The sequence below is a fragment of the Neodiprion lecontei genome, chromosome 5, assembly GCF_021901455.1.
Source record: "Neodiprion lecontei isolate iyNeoLeco1 chromosome 5, iyNeoLeco1.1, whole genome shotgun sequence".
Lineage (NCBI taxonomy): Eukaryota > Metazoa > Arthropoda > Insecta > Hymenoptera > Diprionidae > Neodiprion > Neodiprion lecontei.
The window spans coordinates 1,646,310-1,659,523 of NC_060264.1; the positions used below are offsets into that span (position 1 = coordinate 1,646,310).

Below are 13,214 nucleotides of genomic sequence, written 5' to 3' on the forward strand. Positions count from 1 at the left end.
CAATTGGACCCCAAGGAACTCAGAAAACGCAGCGAAAAGTGCGTGGGACCAACGGGAGAGAAACTACGGAGGAAAAAGCACCTGCTGAAAAGTGTCAAAAATACAGGTTCTCGTTTTTTGGCTGTAACTTCTGATGCGTTGATCGCAGCGTCCTGGGACTGCGCCCAATCGATTTCTCTCGCAAAATTACGTCGGATTATTGTCAGAAAGAATTTATTCCAGCACTTTTCGAAATCGCGGAAATTTTCAACAAAAATACAAAGGGGTTAACCTTCCTTTTTTTTTGACCGAAAAATTTTCCGTCTCAGAATCGATTTGTATGACCCTTTCCCGACCAATTGGACCCCCAGAAACTCAGAAAACGCAGCGAAAAGTTCGTGGGACCAACTGGAGAGAAACTACGGAGGAAAAAGCACCTGCTGAAAAGTGTCAAAAATACAGGTTCTCGTTTTTTGGCTGTAACTCCTGACGCGTTGATCGCAGCGTCCTGGGACTGCGCCCAATCGATTTCTCTCGCAAAATTACGTCGGATTAGTGTCAGAAAGAATTTATTCCAGCACTTTTCAAAATCGCGAAAATTTTCGCCAAAAATACAAAGGGGTTAACCTTCCTTTTTTTTCGACCGAAAAATTTTCCGTCTCAGAATCGATTTGTATGACCCTTTCCCGACCAATTGGACCCCCAGGAACTCAGAAAACGCAGCGAAAAGTTCGTGGGACCAACAGGAGAGAAACTACGGAGGAAAAAGCACCTGCTGAACAGTGTCAAAAATACAGGTTCTCGTTTTTTGGCTGTAACTCCTGATGCGTTGATCGCAGCGTCCTGGGACTGCGCCCAATCGATTTCTCTCGCAAAATTACGTCGGATTAGTGTCAGAAAGAATTTATTCCAGCACTTTTCCAAATCGCGAAAATTTTCGCCAAAAATACAAAGGGGTTAACCTTCCTTTTTTTTTGACCGAAAAATTTTCCGTCTCAGAATCGATTTGTATGACCATTTCACGACCAATTGGACCCCAAGGAACTCAGAAAACGCAGCGAAAAGTGCGTGGGACCAACGGGAGAGAAACTACGGAGGAAAAAGCACCTGCTGAAAAGTGTCAAAAATACAGGTTCTCGTTTTTTGGCTGTAACTTCTGATGCGTTGATCGCAGCGTCCTGGGACTGCGCCCAATCGATTTCTCTCGCAAAATTACGTCGGATTAGTGTCAGAAAGAATTTATTCCAGGACTTTTCGAAATCGCGAAAATTTTCGCCAAAAATACAAAGGGGTTAACCTTCCTTTTTTTTTGACCGAAAAATTTTCCGTCTCAGAATCGATTTGTATGACCATTTTACGACCAATTGGACCCCAAGGAACTCAGAAAACGCAGCGAAAAGTGCGTGGGACCAACGGGAGAGAAACTACGGAGGAAAAAGCACCTGCTGAAAAGTGTCAAAAATACAGGTTCTCGTTTTTTGGCTGTAACTTCTGATGCGTTGATCGCAGCGTCCTGGGACTGCGCCCAATCGATTTCTCTCGCAAAATTACGTCGGATTATTGTCAGAAAGAATTTATTCCAGCACTTTTCGAAATCGCGAAAATTTTCAACAAAAATACAAAGGGGTTAACCTTCCTTTTTTTTTGACCGAAAAATTTTCCGTCTCAGAATCGATTTGTATGACCCTTTCCCGACCAATTGGACCCCCAGGAACTCAGAAAACGCAGCGAAAAGTGCGTAAGACCAACTGGAGAGAAACTACGGAGGAAAAAGCACCTGCTGAAAAGTGTAAAAAATACAGGTTCTCGTTTTTTGGCTGTAACTTCTGATGCGTTTATCGCAGCGTCCTGGGACTGCGCCCAATCGATTTCTCTCGCAAAATTACGTCGGATTAGTGTCAGAAAGAATTTATTCCAGCACTTTTCAAAATCGCGAAAATTTTCGCCAAAAATACAAAGGGGTTAACCTTCCTTTTTTTTTGACCGAAAAATTTTCCGTCTCAGAATCGATTTGTATGACCCTTTACCGACCAATTGGACCCCCTGGAACTCAGAAAACGCAGCGAAAAGTGCGTGGGACCAACGGGAGAGAAACTACGGAGGAAAAAGCACCTGCTGAAAAGTGTCAAAAATACAGGTTCTCGTTTTTTGGCTGTAACTTCTGATGCGTTGACCGCAGCGTCCTGGGACTGCGCCCAATCGATTTCTCTCGCAAAATTACGTCGGATTAGTGTCAGAAAGAATTTATTCCAGCACTTTTCGAAATCGCGAAAATTTTCGCCAAAAATACAAAGGGGTTAACCTTCCTTTTTTTTTGACCGAAAAATTTTCCGTCTCAGAATCGATTTGTATGACCATTTCACGACCAATTGGACCCCAAGGAACTCAGAAAACGCAGCGAAAAGTGCGTGGGACCAACGGGAGAGAAACTACGGAGGAAAAAGCACCTGCTGAAAAGTGTCAAAAATACAGGTTCTCGTTTTTTGGCTGTAACTTCTGATGCGTTGATCGCAGCGTCCTGGGACTGCGCCCAATCGATTTCTCTCGCAAAATTACGTCGGATTAGTGTCTGAAAGAATTTATTCCAGCACTTTTCAAAATCGCGAAAATTTTCGCCAAAAATACAAAGGGGTTAACCTTCCTTTTTTTTTGACCGAAAAATTTTCCGTCTCAGAATCGATTTGTATGACCATTTCACGACCAATTGGACCCCAAGGAACTCAGAAAACGCAGCGAAAAGTGCGTGGGACCAACGGGAGAGAAACTACGGAGGAAAAAGCACCTGCTGAAAAGTGTCAAAAATACAGGTTCTCGTTTTTTGGCTGTAACTTCTGATGCGTTGATCGCAGCGTCCTGGGACTGCGCCCAATCGATTTCTCTCGCAAAATTACGTCGGATTATTGTCAGAAAGAATTTATTCCAGCACTTTTCGAAATCGCGGAAATTTTCAACAAAAATACAAAGGGGTTAACCTTCCTTTTTTTTTGACCGAAAAATTTTCCGTCTCAGAATCGATTTGTATGACCCTTTCCCGACCAATTGGACCCCCAGGAACTCAGAAAACGCAGCGAAAAGTGCGTAAGACCAACTGGAGAGAAACTACGGAGGAAAAAGCACCTGCTGAAAAGTGTAAAAAATACAGGTTCTCGTTTTTTGGCTGTAACTTCTGATGCGTTTATCGCAGCGTCCTGGGACTGCGCCCAATCGATTTCTCTCGCAAAATTACGTCGGATTAGTGTCAGAAAGAATTTATTCCAGCACTTTTCAAAATCGCGAAAATTTTCGCCAAAAATACAAAGGGGTTAACCTTCCTTTTTTTTTGACCGAAAAATTTTCCGTCTCAGAATCGATTTGTATGACCCTTTACCGACCAATTGGACCCCCTGGAACTCAGAAAACGCAGCGAAAAGTGCGTGGGACCAACGGGAGAGAAACTACGGAGGAAAAAGCACCTGCTGAAAAGTGTCAAAAATACAGGTTCTCGTTTTTTGGCTGTAACTCCTGATGCGTTGATCGCAGCGTCCTGACACTGCGCCCAATCGATTTCTCTCGCAAAATTACGTCGGATTAGTGTCTGAAAGAATTTATTCCAGCACTTTTCAAAATCGCGAAAATTTTCGCCAAAAATACAAAGGGGTTAACCTTCCTTTTTTTTTGACCGAAAAATTTTCCGTCTCAGAATCGATTTGTATGACCATTTCACGACCAATTGGACCCCAAGGAACTCAGAAAACGCAGCGAAAAGTGCGTGGGACCAACGGGAGAGAAACTACGGAGGAAAAAGCACCTGCTGAAAAGTGTCAAAAATACAGGTTCTCGTTTTTTGGCTGTAACTTCTGATGCGTTGATCGCAGCGTCCTGGGACTGCGCCCAATCGATTTCTCTCGCAAAATTACGTCGGATTATTGTCAGAAAGAATTTATTCCAGCACTTTTCGAAATCGCGAAAATTTTCAACAAAAATACAAAGGGGTTAACCTTCCTTTTTTTTTGACCGAAAAATTTTCCGTCTCAGAATCGATTTGTATGACCCTTTCCCGACCAATTGGACCCCCAGGAACTCAGAAAACGCAGCGAAAAGTGCGTAAGACCAACTGGAGAGAAACTACGGAGGAAAAAGCACCTGCTGAAAAGTGTAAAAAATACAGGTTCTCGTTTTTTGGCTGTAACTTCTGATGCGTTTATCGCAGCGTCCTGGGACTGCGCCCAATCGATTTCTCTCGCAAAATTACGTCGGATTAGTGTCAGAAAGAATTTATTCCAGCACTTTTCAAAATCGCGAAAATTTTCGCCAAAAATACAAAGGGGTTAACCTTCCTTTTTTTTTGACCGAAAAATTTTCCGTCTCAGAATCGATTTGTATGACCCTTTACCGACCAATTGGACCCCCTGGAACTCAGAAAACGCAGCGAAAAGTGCGTGGGACCAACGGGAGAGAAACTACGGAGGAAAAAGCACCTGCTGAAAAGTGTCAAAAATACAGGTTCTCGTTTTTTGGCTGTAACTTCTGATGCGTTGACCGCAGCGTCCTGGGACTGCGCCCAATCGATTTCTCTCGCAAAATTACGTCGGATTAGTGTCAGAAAGAATTTATTCCAGCACTTTTCGAAATCGCGAAAATTTTCGCCAAAAATACAAAGGGGTTAACCTTCCTTTTTTTTTGACCGAAAAATTTTCCGTCTCAGAATCGATTTGTATGACCATTTCACGACCAATTGGACCCCAAGGAACTCAGAAAACGCAGCGAAAAGTGCGTGGGACCAACGGGAGAGAAACTACGGAGGAAAAAGCACCTGCTGAAAAGTGTCAAAAATACAGGTTCTCGTTTTTTGGCTGTAACTTCTGATGCGTTGATCGCAGCGTCCTGGGACTGCGCCCAATCGATTTCTCTCGCAAAATTACGTCGGATTAGTGTCTGAAAGAATTTATTCCAGCACTTTTCAAAATCGCGAAAATTTTCGCCAAAAATACAAAGGGGTTAACCTTCCTTTTTTTTTGACCGAAAAATTTTCCGTCTCAGAATCGATTTGTATGACCATTTCACGACCAATTGGACCCCAAGGAACTCAGAAAACGCAGCGAAAAGTGCGTGGGACCAACGGGAGAGAAACTACGGAGGAAGAAGCACCTGCTGAAAAGTGTCAAAAATACAGGTTCTCGTTTTTTGGCTGTAACTTCTGATGCGTTGATCGCAGCGTCCTGGGACTGCGCCCAATCGATTTCTCTCGCAAAATTACGTCGGATTAGTGTCTGAAAGAATTTATTCCAGCACTTTTCAAAATCGCGAAAATTTTCGCCAAAAATACAAAGGGGTTAACCTTCCTTTTTTTTTGACCGAAAAATTTTCCGTCTCAGAATCGATTTGTATGACCCTTTTCCGACCAATAGGACCCCCAGGAACTCAGAAAACGCAGCGAAAAGTTCGTGGGACCAACTGGAGAGAAACTACGGAGGAAAAAGCACCTGCTGAAAAGTGTAAAAAATACAGGTTCTCGTTTTTTGGCTGTAACTTCTGATGCGTTGATCGCAGCGTCCTGGGACTGCGCCCAATCGATTTCTCTCGCAAAATTACGTCGGATTAGTGTCAGAAAGAATTTATGCCAGCACTTTTCGAAACCGCGAAAATTTTCGCCAAAAATACAAAGGGGTTAACCTTCCTTTTTTTTTGACCGAAAAATTTTCCGTCTCAGAATCGATTTGTATGACCATTTCACGACCAATTGGACCCCAAGGAACTCAGAAAACGCAGCGAAAAGTGCGTGGGACCAACGGGAGAGAAACTACGGAGGAAAAAGCACCTGCTGAAAAGTGTCAAAAATACAGGTTCTCGTTTTTTGGCTGTAACTTCTGATGCGTTGATCGCAGCGTCCTGGGACTGCGCCAAATCGATTTCTCTCGCAAAATTACGTCGGATTAGTGTCAGAAAGAATTTATTCCAGCACTTTTCGAAATCGCGAAAATTTTCGCCAAAAATACAAAGGGGTTAACCTTCCTTTTTTTTTGACCGAAAAATTTTCCGTCTCAGAATCGATTTGTATGACCCTTTCCCGACCAATTGGACCCCCAGGAACTCAGAAAACGCAGCGAAAAGTTCGTGGGACCAACAGGAGAGAAACTACGGAGGAAAAAGCACCTGCTGAAAAGTGTCAAAAATACAGGTTCTCGTTTTTTGGCTGTAACTTCTGATGCGTTGATCGCAGCGTCCTGGGACTGCGCCCAATCGATTTCTCTCGCAAAATTACGTCGGATTAGTGTCAGAAAGAATTTATTCCAGCACTTTTCGAAATCGCGAAAATTTTCGCCAAAAATACAAAGGGGTTAACCTTCCTTTTTTTTTGACCGAAAAATTTTCCGTCTCAGAATCGATTTGTATGACCCTTTCCCGACCAATTGGACCCCCAGGAACTCAGAAAACGCAGCGAAAAGTGCGTGAGACCAACTGGAGAGAAACTACGGAGGAAAAAGCACCTGCTGAAAAGTGTCAAAAATACAGGTTCTCGTTTTTTGGCTGTAACTTCTGATGCGTTGATCGCAGCGTCCTGGGACTGCGCCCAATCGATTTCTCTCGCAAAATTACGTCGGATTAGTGTCAGAAAGAATTTATTCCAGCACTTTTCGAAATCGCGAAAATTTTCGCCAAAAATACAAAGGGGTTAACCTTCCTTTTTTTTTGACCGAAAAATTTTCCGTCTCAGAATCGATTTGTATGACCCTTTCCCGACCAATTGGACCCCAAGGAACTCAGAAAACGCAGCGAAAAGTGCGTGAGACCAACTGGAGAGAAACTACGGAGGAAAAAGCACCTGCTGAAAAGTGTAAAAAATACAGGTTCTCGTTTTTTGGCTGTAACTTCTGATGCGTTGATCGCAGCGTCCTGGGACTGCGCCCAATCGATTTCTCTCGCAAAATTACGTCGGATTAGTGTCAGAAAGAATTTATGCCAGCACTTTTCGAAATCGCGAAAATTTTCGCCAAAAATACAAAGGGGTTAACCTTCCTTTTTTTTTGACCGAAAAATTTTCCGTCTCAGAATCGATTTGTATGACCATTTCACGACCAATTGGACCCCAAGGAACTCAGAAAACGCAGCGAAAAGTGCGTGGGACCAACGGGAGAGAAACTACGGAGGAAAAAGCACCTGCTGAAAAGTGTCAAAAATACAGGTTCTCGTTTTTTGGCTGTAACTTCTGATGCGTTGATCGCAGCGTCCTGGGACTGCGCCCAATCGATTTCTCTCGCAAAATTACGTCGGATTAGTGTCTGAAAGAATTTATTCCAGCACTTTTCAAAATCGCGAAAATTTTCGCCAAAAATACAAAGGGGTTAACCTTCCTTTTTTTTTGACCGAAAAATTTTCCGTCTCAGAATCGATTTGTATGACCATTTCACGACCAATTGGACCCCAAGGAACTCAGAAAACGCAGCGAAAAGTGCGTGGGACCAACGGGAGAGAAACTACGGAGGAAAAAGCACCTGCTGAAAAGTGTCAAAAATACAGGTTCTCGTTTTTTGGCTGTAACTTCTGATGCGTTGATCGCAGCGTCCTGGGACTGCGCCCAATCGATTTCTCTCGCAAAATTACGTCGGATTATTGTCAGAAAGAATTTATTCCAGCACTTTTCGAAATCGCGGAAATTTTCAACAAAAATACAAAGGGGTTAACCTTCCTTTTTTTTTGACCGAAAAATTTTCCGTCTCAGAATCGATTTGTATGACCCTTTCCCGACCAATTGGACCCCCAGGAACTCAGAAAACGCAGCGAAAAGTGCGTAAGACCAACTGGAGAGAAACTACGGAGGAAAAAGCACCTGCTGAAAAGTGTAAAAAATACAGGTTCTCGTTTTTTGGCTGTAACTTCTGATGCGTTTATCGCAGCGTCCTGGGACTGCGCCCAATCGATTTCTCTCGCAAAATTACGTCGGATTAGTGTCAGAAAGAATTTATTCCAGCACTTTTCAAAATCGCGAAAATTTTCGCCAAAAATACAAAGGGGTTAACCTTCCTTTTTTTTTGACCGAAAAATTTTCCGTCTCAGAATCGATTTGTATGACCCTTTACCGACCAATTGGACCCCCTGGAACTCAGAAAACGCAGCGAAAAGTGCGTGGGACCAACGGGAGAGAAACTACGGAGGAAAAAGCACCTGCTGAAAAGTGTCAAAAATACAGGTTCTCGTTTTTTGGCTGTAACTCCTGATGCGTTGATCGCAGCGTCCTGACACTGCGCCCAATCGATTTCTCTCGCAAAATTACGTCGGATTAGTGTCTGAAAGAATTTATTCCAGCACTTTTCAAAATCGCGAAAATTTTCGCCAAAAATACAAAGGGGTTAACCTTCCTTTTTTTTTGACCGAAAAATTTTCCGTCTCAGAATCGATTTGTATGACCATTTCACGACCAATTGGACCCCAAGGAACTCAGAAAACGCAGCGAAAAGTGCGTGGGACCAACGGGAGAGAAACTACGGAGGAAAAAGCACCTGCTGAAAAGTGTCAAAAATACAGGTTCTCGTTTTTTGGCTGTAACTTCTGATGCGTTGATCGCAGCGTCCTGGGACTGCGCCCAATCGATTTCTCTCGCAAAATTACGTCGGATTATTGTCAGAAAGAATTTATTCCAGCACTTTTCGAAATCGCGAAAATTTTCAACAAAAATACAAAGGGGTTAACCTTCCTTTTTTTTTGACCGAAAAATTTTCCGTCTCAGAATCGATTTGTATGACCCTTTCCCGACCAATTGGACCCCCAGGAACTCAGAAAACGCAGCGAAAAGTGCGTAAGACCAACTGGAGAGAAACTACGGAGGAAAAAGCACCTGCTGAAAAGTGTAAAAAATACAGGTTCTCGTTTTTTGGCTGTAACTTCTGATGCGTTTATCGCAGCGTCCTGGGACTGCGCCCAATCGATTTCTCTCGCAAAATTACGTCGGATTAGTGTCAGAAAGAATTTATTCCAGCACTTTTCAAAATCGCGAAAATTTTCGCCAAAAATACAAAGGGGTTAACCTTCCTTTTTTTTTGACCGAAAAATTTTCCGTCTCAGAATCGATTTGTATGACCCTTTACCGACCAATTGGACCCCCTGGAACTCAGAAAACGCAGCGAAAAGTGCGTGGGACCAACGGGAGAGAAACTACGGAGGAAAAAGCACCTGCTGAAAAGTGTCAAAAATACAGGTTCTCGTTTTTTGGCTGTAACTTCTGATGCGTTGACCGCAGCGTCCTGGGACTGCGCCCAATCGATTTCTCTCGCAAAATTACGTCGGATTAGTGTCAGAAAGAATTTATTCCAGCACTTTTCGAAATCGCGAAAATTTTCGCCAAAAATACAAAGGGGTTAACCTTCCTTTTTTTTTGACCGAAAAATTTTCCGTCTCAGAATCGATTTGTATGACCATTTCACGACCAATTGGACCCCAAGGAACTCAGAAAACGCAGCGAAAAGTGCGTGGGACCAACGGGAGAGAAACTACGGAGGAAAAAGCACCTGCTGAAAAGTGTCAAAAATACAGGTTCTCGTTTTTTGGCTGTAACTTCTGATGCGTTGATCGCAGCGTCCTGGGACTGCGCCCAATCGATTTCTCTCGCAAAATTACGTCGGATTAGTGTCTGAAAGAATTTATTCCAGCACTTTTCAAAATCGCGAAAATTTTCGCCAAAAATACAAAGGGGTTAACCTTCCTTTTTTTTTGACCGAAAAATTTTCCGTCTCAGAATCGATTTGTATGACCATTTCACGACCAATTGGACCCCAAGGAACTCAGAAAACGCAGCGAAAAGTGCGTGGGACCAACGGGAGAGAAACTACGGAGGAAGAAGCACCTGCTGAAAAGTGTCAAAAATACAGGTTCTCGTTTTTTGGCTGTAACTTCTGATGCGTTGATCGCAGCGTCCTGGGACTGCGCCCAATCGATTTCTCTCGCAAAATTACGTCGGATTAGTGTCTGAAAGAATTTATTCCAGCACTTTTCAAAATCGCGAAAATTTTCGCCAAAAATACAAAGGGGTTAACCTTCCTTTTTTTTTGACCGAAAAATTTTCCGTCTCAGAATCGATTTGTATGACCCTTTTCCGACCAATAGGACCCCCAGGAACTCAGAAAACGCAGCGAAAAGTTCGTGGGACCAACTGGAGAGAAACTACGGAGGAAAAAGCACCTGCTGAAAAGTGTAAAAAATACAGGTTCTCGTTTTTTGGCTGTAACTTCTGATGCGTTGATCGCAGCGTCCTGGGACTGCGCCCAATCGATTTCTCTCGCAAAATTACGTCGGATTAGTGTCAGAAAGAATTTATGCCAGCACTTTTCGAAACCGCGAAAATTTTCGCCAAAAATACAAAGGGGTTAACCTTCCTTTTTTTTTGACCGAAAAATTTTCCGTCTCAGAATCGATTTGTATGACCATTTCACGACCAATTGGACCCCAAGGAACTCAGAAAACGCAGCGAAAAGTGCGTGGGACCAACGGGAGAGAAACTACGGAGGAAAAAGCACCTGCTGAAAAGTGTCAAAAATACAGGTTCTCGTTTTTTGGCTGTAACTTCTGATGCGTTGATCGCAGCGTCCTGGGACTGCGCCAAATCGATTTCTCTCGCAAAATTACGTCGGATTAGTGTCAGAAAGAATTTATTCCAGCACTTTTCGAAATCGCGAAAATTTTCGCCAAAAATACAAAGGGGTTAACCTTCCTTTTTTTTTGACCGAAAAATTTTCCGTCTCAGAATCGATTTGTATGACCCTTTCCCGACCAATTGGACCCCCAGGAACTCAGAAAACGCAGCGAAAAGTTCGTGGGACCAACAGGAGAGAAACTACGGAGGAAAAAGCACCTGCTGAAAAGTGTCAAAAATACAGGTTCTCGTTTTTTGGCTGTAACTTCTGATGCGTTGATCGCAGCGTCCTGGGACTGCGCCCAATCGATTTCTCTCGCAAAATTACGTCGGATTAGTGTCAGAAAGAATTTATTCCAGCACTTTTCGAAATCGCGAAAATTTTCGCCAAAAATACAAAGGGGTTAACCTTCCTTTTTTTTTGACCGAAAAATTTTCCGTCTCAGAATCGATTTGTATGACCCTTTCCCGACCAATTGGACCCCCAGGAACTCAGAAAACGCAGCGAAAAGTGCGTGAGACCAACTGGAGAGAAACTACGGAGGAAAAAGCACCTGCTGAAAAGTGTCAAAAATACAGGTTCTCGTTTTTTGGCTGTAACTTCTGATGCGTTGATCGCAGCGTCCTGGGACTGCGCCCAATCGATTTCTCTCGCAAAATTACGTCGGATTAGTGTCAGAAAGAATTTATTCCAGCACTTTTCGAAATCGCGAAAATTTTCGCCAAAAATACAAAGGGGTTAACCTTCCTTTTTTTTTGACCGAAAAATTTTCCGTCTCAGAATCGATTTGTATGACCCTTTCCCGACCAATTGGACCCCAAGGAACTCAGAAAACGCAGCGAAAAGTGCGTGAGACCAACTGGAGAGAAACTACGGAGGAAAAAGCACCTGCTGAAAAGTGTAAAAAATACAGGTTCTCGTTTTTTGGCTGTAACTTCTGATGCGTTGATCGCAGCGTCCTGGGACTGCGCCCAATCGATTTCTCTCGCAAAATTACGTCGGATTAGTGTCAGAAAGAATTTATGCCAGCACTTTTCGAAATCGCGAAAATTTTCGCCAAAAATACAAAGGGGTTAACCTTCCTTTTTTTTTGACCGAAAAATTTTTCGTCTCAGAATCGATTTGTATGACCCTTTCCCGACCAATTGGACCCCCAGGAACTCAGAAAACGCAGCGAAAAGTTCGTGGGACCAACAGGAGAGAAACTACGGAGGAAAAAGCACCTGCTGAAAAGTGTCAAAAATACAGGTTCTCGTTTTTTGGCTGTAACTTCTGATGCGTTGACCGCAGCGTCCTGGGACTGCGCCCAATCGATTTCTCTCGCAAAATTACGTCGGATTAGTGTCAGAAAGAATTTATTCCAGCACTTTTCAAAATCGCGAAAATTTTCGCCAAAAATACAATGGGGTTAACCTTCCTTTTTTTTTGACCGAAAAATTTTCCGTCTCAGAATCGATTTGTATGACCATTTCACGACCAATTGGACCCCAAGGAACTCAGAAAACGCAGCGAAAAGTGCGTGGGACCAACGGGAGAGAAACTACGGAGGAAAAAGCACCTGCTGAAAAGTGTCAAAAATACAGGTTCTCGTTTTTTGGCTGTAACTTCTGATGCGTTGATCGCAGCGTCCTGGGACTGCGCCCAATCGATTTCTCTCGCAAAATTACGTCGGATTAGTGTCAGAAAGAATTTATTCCAGCACTTTTCGAAATCGCGAAAATTTTCGCCAAAAATACAAAGGGGTTAACCTTCCTTTTTTTTTGACCGAAAAATTTTCCGTCTCAGAATCGATTTGTATGACCCTTTCCCGACCAATTGGACCCCCAGGAACTCAGAAAACGCAGCGAAAAGTTCGTGGGACCAACAGGAGAGAAACTACGGAGGAAAAAGCACCTGCTGAAAAGTGTCAAAAATACAGGTTCTCGTTTTTTGGCTGTAACTCCTGATGCGTTGATCGCAGCGTCCTGGGACTGCGCCCAATCGATTTCTCTCGCAAAATTACGTCGGATCAGTGTCAGAAAGAATTCATTCCAGAACTTTTCAAAAACGCGAAAATTTTCGCCAAAAATACAAAGGGGTTAACCTTCCTTTTTTTTTGACCGAAAAATTTTCCGTCTCAGAATCGATTTGTATGACCCTTTCCCGACCAATTGGACCCCCAGGAACTCAGAAAACGCAGCGAAAAGTTCGTGGGACCAACAGGAGAGAAACTACGGAGGAAAAAGCACCTGCTGAAAAGTGTCAAAAATACAGGTTCTCGTTTTTTGGCTGTAACTTCTGATGCGTTGATCGCAGCGTCCTGGGACTGCGCCCAATCGATTTCTCTCGCAAAATTACGTCGGATTAGTGTCAGAAAGAATTTATTCCAGCACTTTTCGAAATCGCGAAAATTTTCGCCAAAAATACAAAGGGGTTAACCTTCCTTTTTTTTCGACCGAAAAATTTTCCGTCTCAGAATCGATTTGTATGACCCTTTCCCGACCAATTGGACCCCTAGGAACTCAGAAAACGCAGCGAAAAGTTCGTGGGACCAACAGGAGAGAAACTACGGAGGAAAAAGCACCTGCTGAAAAGTGTCAAAAATACAGGTTCTCGTTTTTTGGCTGTAACTTCTGATGCGTTGATCGCAGC

General features: G+C 43.2%; 1 protein-coding gene across 3 annotated transcripts in view; it reads left to right on the forward strand.

Moving 5' to 3' along the window:
* The window catches only part of LOC107220271 (AT-rich interactive domain-containing protein 1A), a 270,178-nt gene that overhangs the window by 144,944 nt on the left and 112,020 nt on the right, over window positions 1-13,214 (forward strand). The gene's annotated exons all lie outside the window — the stretch shown is intronic.